Below are 5,906 nucleotides of genomic sequence, written 5' to 3' on the forward strand. Positions count from 1 at the left end.
TAAGGTGGATCTGCACTGAGCCTCTATTCGGAGGCCTCTGGCAGTGTGTGTGTGTGTGTGTGTGTGTGTGTGTGTGTGTGTGTGTGTGGAGAGGGATTGTAGGGGGATGGTAACCGACAGTGTACACAGTCATGCTTTGTAAAAAAAAACAAAAACAAAAACAAAAACAAAACAAAACTATGAGTTTCCAAAAGAAAGGCGTAGGACTCAAGCGTTCAGTGGCCGAGAACCGCCTCTCCAGGCTGGATGACGGTGGCGACAGACAAATGGATGAAGGACCTGGGGAACAGAGAAACAGGGCCTGGGTCCCAGGCTGGTCCATAGGCAGTTTATTTCTCTCCTCCCCAGCGTAGTTCTGATCTCTCCTTACAGTACAGTCATAGTCATAGTTTGGGTCTAGTCCCAGTCATCATAGTTCCATCATCCTAGTCTCCTCGTAGACCTCAAAGTCCTCTACCTCGTTACATATTCTTCCTCGCCTTGTTGTAGTCTCATAATCCTCTATTTCCAATCATTGTTGTCATCTAGTCCTCCTTCTCATCCTCACAGTCCCAAAGTCCCAAAGACCCTTCTTTCCCCTTACAGCATAGTTATATAGCAATCATGAGGGGTGGGCAGTCTCTGCCCCCGCGCCTGGGTGTTCCTTCCCGGAGTCCCTTGGAGGGGAGCGGGTTGAGCTTTCCTCCCCGCCCCGGCCAGGGCTACGGCAGCCGAAGACCTCCAGGACCAGCCACCACCATGCTGAGACCACTCTCCGCACACATGAAGGTACTGGCAGAGGGACAAAACCACGCGGGTTCCGGGGCCGAGACCTCCAAGCCTACTCGAATTGGAGTCGAGCATCTTCCACCCAGATCCTCCAAATTCCAGTAGGCGGGGGTCACACCCACCACCTGGCCCCCTGGCGCCGTGTAATCCCATCAGCGGCCAAGACTCAGAGACTATAAAATCCAGATCCCGGAACCGCGCGGCCGCATTTGCGGCCGCGCGCCATCTTAACAGAACTTTTTTTTTTTATGACATCTTATTATCTCATTCCTACTTTGGACAAACTTGCAGGCTATCGAATGTAGCCTGCCCACAGGGCAGAGTCTGGCAAACTCCCCGTGGCGTACCAAATATGCCAAATACCAGTAACAATGATGGGTCTCATTCTCCTAAAGAGCTGTGAATATAATCTCAGGGCTAGGATGAAAGAGACGTTACTGGGGCCTGCTCGAGGCAATCGACGATTAACAGGATGATGAAATGAAATGAAATGAAATGAGGGGTGGGGTACACCTAGGTGGGGTTGAACATCTTCATAACAACAAACAGGGGTAAAGCCACTCCTTCAGGGGAAGTTCTAGGAGATTAACTCAAGGACAAAATCTCATCTGAGGGTTCAGCACTCTGGATTACTAAGAGATTCACTCAAGGGAGGGAATTCCATCCAGGTTGTATTGCTTCCTCCTTTCCTCAGCTAGTAATCCATTTAACCAATCATAGTAAATTGACTTCTTACAATATTTCTAGTCATTTTGTATGAACACAGTAAGAGCATATTATAAGGTTAAAGGTTGGCTCTTCCTGGGGACATCTTGCTATATATTCCAGACCACAGTCCTCAGGCCAGGATAGTCCTTCCTAACCCCAGGAAAGACTAACAGGGTCCTTATTCTGTTACTTCTTTTTGGGTCCTGACAGAGTTTGTCCATGACCATGCTCTTAACTTATTGTACTTCTTATGGCGCTTAGCTTGTCTCCTTTCAATGCAGGGATGCCTTACAGCTTGCCCTGGGTCCATCCAGTCCCTCTGTCAGGACCCTCCTTTTGGGGGTGCTAGGAAGTAAGGGCAACTGAGGCTTAAGTCAAGTAAATACAGATGCCCAGGAGTAAATGTTATTTTGAAGTCAAAACTCCCAGGTTACAAAGCATAGCATCAACTGTCTTCCTGTGTCTATACAAAAGGGACATTGCTAAATAAGCCATGCAAGTGACACAAAGGAAAGAGAAAAGCAATATAGGATTATTAGTGCTTGATGGAATTGGGTGTGCCTCAGTGTCACTGTTGTGGGGTTAGCTCGATGAACCTTAAACTCCCAGTGGGAGGAGCAAGGATAACCCAATGTTATCCAACATCAAACCCTGCTTTTTCTGCTAGAGGATGGAACCTCACTTTTGCCTTTCTTTTGTCATCTATCCCAAACCTCGATGGCCTGCCAACTCCTTAGCATCTCCCTTTAATCACCAGAATGAATTTGCAACTTTATGGGGTCACACCCCAGTGATGCTCAGGGGTTACTCCTGGCTATGCACTCAGGAATTACTCCTGATGGTGCTTGGGAGACCACATGGGATGCCGGGGATCAAACTCACTTCAGCTGTGTGCAAGACAAGCGTTCTACAAGGTAGACTCTCTCTCTGATCCCTGAATTTGCAACTTTATTAAGAAAAATAAAAATAGAGGGGTCAGTCTTAATCGAGCCATTCCTCCCCAGGCCCCTCCCCCCCCATTTCAAAAATGTCTCTCTTCCACTCCAGGGTAAGAGCCAACCTGTCTTCATATATCCTGGATTCATCCCTCCTGTCTCATTTTTATTCTATGACTTATTCTGTCTGCCCTAAGTCTTTTTTTTTTTTTTAATCCCTTTTTTCAGATGCCTCCTTCGTTTCTTCCTTTCTGGGATTCCCAGGCTTTCTAACCTCTCAAAGACCAGTTCACCTTCCACATCTCCCTACTGGCTCTGACCAGCCATCACATTCGAAGCCCTGTCTCACCTCTCGGGTCCTAACACTCTGGCGATTGTGATCACTTTCAGCTTCTCGGCATCCTCTCCCTCTTGTTTGCTTGGAGGGGACCCAGCCTAAAACCCTTTACTACCTCCTCTTCTTGCCCCATTTGACTGTAAAATATCACAGTTGCCAGAGATTTCTATTTCTGTCCCCTGTTTTTGTTTTTGTGAAAAAACCAAGACTCAGCAGTGATTTGCACAAGATCTGGCAACCACACCAGACCCTGTGCCAGGCTGTTTCATTCTGGGCATTCCCGGAGGTGGGCGGGTGAGGGCCCACGCAACCGGCCCAAGGGACCCAGCCCCCGGAGCTGAAAACCTCCAGAAAAGCGCATGTCTTGCAAAGGCACACTGTCTTCACCAAGCCCTAAATAAGTCCTACCCTGGTGGACTGGTGCAATTATGACTTATTTCTCAAAAGCTGTCAGAGATCAGAATTTATGTAAAATGCCTAAAATGATGTTGAAGTCTGACCATGGGAACTGTGCAGGGCAAAAACAAACAAACAAGCAAGCAAACAAACAAACAAACAAAAAGACATGGGTGGTTCTTCTCAGAGTTTCTACTTATTTAAGCCTCAAGTTACTTTGTTAGCATAGTACGTTGTTAGCAATAGTAGTTAATGCTTATTGACCAATTGTTACATGCCAAACATTTCTTCTTTGTACTCGGGAGGCTAGTAACATTCTTGGCAAAATGTGTGATCTGATTCCAGCTTTATCGATGGATGAAGCTAGTAACTTATTCTTGGCAAAATTTCCAATGTGATCCCAGCTTTATTGATGAGCAAACAGAGAGGGAGTTGTTTCTTCGTCCTGGGTCGCAGACTGTTTAAGAACTAAGATTAACAATGCAGTTCAGATCTGGAGTGCAAACTTTTAACTGCCAGGCGACTGAACCACCAGCATCTTCCCCACCCCATCAGACAAAATCTGTGTCCAGCAGAGGAGGAAGCTGAAGTCCAGAGAGGTTGGAAAACTGTCTAGTTAAGCCTGCCTCATGAGCAAAGGGGAGAAGGCAGCTGGAATAGAGAAGGGATCACCAAGAAAATGATGGCTGGAGCAATCAGTCGGGATGGGAGATGTGTGCAGAAAGTAGAAAAAGGATCAAACATGATAACCTCTCAGTGTCTGTATTGCAAACCATAATGCCCAAAAGTAGAGAGAGATTATGGGGATTATTGTTTGCCATGGAGGCAGGGGGAGGGTAGGAAAGGGGGATTATACTGGGGATATTGGTGGTGGGAAATGTGCACTGGTGGAGGGATGGGTGTTTGACCATTGTGTGACTGTAACCCAGACATGAAAGCTTGTAACTATCTCATGGTAATTCAATAAAATTAAAAAAAAAAAAAGGTAAAGGCCCTCCCGTGGATCGTCGATTTGCTCGAGCGGGCCCAGTAACGTCTCCATTGGAGACTTTGTTGTTACTGTGTCTGGCATATCGAATACTCTCGGTAGCTTGCCGGGCTCTCCGAGGGGGGCGGAGGAATCAAACTCGGGTCGGCCATGTTGGCCGCGTGTAAGGCGAACGCCCTACCCTCTGTGCTATCGCTCCAGAAAAGAAAACTGTCCAGATTGCAGGAGAAGAATCTGGATCTACCATTGCAGAGCGGATAGTACTTTTGCTGCGGTTCCAGGATTGCTACCTGGAGCCCCATGCTAGGGGAACAAACCTGGGTAAAATGAGTGCCCTGGAGACTCAACTCTGCCCCTTCTCTGGTATAATAACACCTAACACCACTCATGAGGTGGCACGGTGGCTCACACTGAACCGTGTTTCCTGGGTGCTTTCTCTTGCAAAACCAAAGAACACACAGTTTTGTAAGGGCTATTATGATGACCATTGGCCGGAAGAAAAAACCAAGACTCAGCAGTGATTTGCACAAGATCTGGCAACCACACCAGACCCTGTGCCAGGCTGTTTCATTCTGGGCATTCCCGGAGGTGGGCGGGTGAGGGCCCACGCAACCGGCCCAAGGGACCCAGCCCCCGGAGCTGAAAACCTCCAGAATTCAACCACTGCCACACTCAGAGCCGCTCTCCACACACTCAGGTCGAACCTCACCCACAAGAAAACTATCCCTGGACATTTCATACCTCACACCATTCATACTCCAAGAGTAACGCACCACATTTGATGGGGTTTAAAGTTGAATGCAACCAATCTTAGAGGGAAATATATTTTTACAGATATATACATATACATATACATATGTATACATATGCACACAAGGCTCAACCCTTAACAACATATTAGTGATCTCTTGTGGGCTTCTTAATGTCCCCTAGGTAAAATACATCAATCTTCACACACTCTCCTCTGAGGAAAGTTTTCTGGATCATTTTCAGAGGTTTATTCATAACAAACAATACAAAATAAGTAATTTCGGTTCTGATTTGGGGCAGGGGTTGGGTTCGGGATGGCAGCATCCAAAGATGGTGGTGGGATTGGTGTTTGAATATCAAATGTAATCAAATATTATGAACTACTTTATAAAAATATAAAAAATATACATATCTGGCGGAAAGCCCGGCAAGTACCGAGAGTATTCGATATGCCAGACACAGTAACAACAAAGTCTCCAATGGAGACGTTACTGGGCCCGCTCGAGCAAATCGACGATCAACGGGAGGGCCTTTACCTTTACCTTTACCTATCTGGCAACCAGTAAGTGGTAGAGCCAAGATTCTTCTTGTTTTGTTTTGTTTGTTTGTTTTGGGGTCCACACCCCGATGTTCAGGGCTCACTCCTAATGCGCTCAAGGGCCCAGACTGGGGTCCTGGGGCTCGGTCCTGGGGCTCGAACCCGGGTCAACCGCGTGCCAAGCCAGTGCCCGGCCTGCTCCAGCCCGGAGCAAGAGCATTCTTGAACTTGAGGCCACGAAGGCCTACACAGGCGGGGGAAACCCAGGTCCACCTCCCCGCTCGCGCGCGGACGCCCACGCGAGAGCCGGGCGGAGGCGCCCACGCTTCCCAGCCTTGAGGGCGGCTGACTCGTGACGTCACGGAGGATGCCGCGGCGCCATGGCAACGGCGCGGCCGCGGGCACAGGAAGTGCGCCACCCCGTGGGCGGGACGAGCGCGCGGGGAGCGCCAATGAGAAGGCCGCGCGCGCGCTGTCCCCGCCCCG

The sequence above is a fragment of the Sorex fumeus genome, unplaced genomic scaffold (assembly GCF_029834395.1).
Source record: "Sorex fumeus unplaced genomic scaffold, SorFum_2.1 ptg000130l, whole genome shotgun sequence".
Taxonomy (NCBI): Eukaryota; Metazoa; Chordata; class Mammalia; order Eulipotyphla; family Soricidae; genus Sorex; species Sorex fumeus.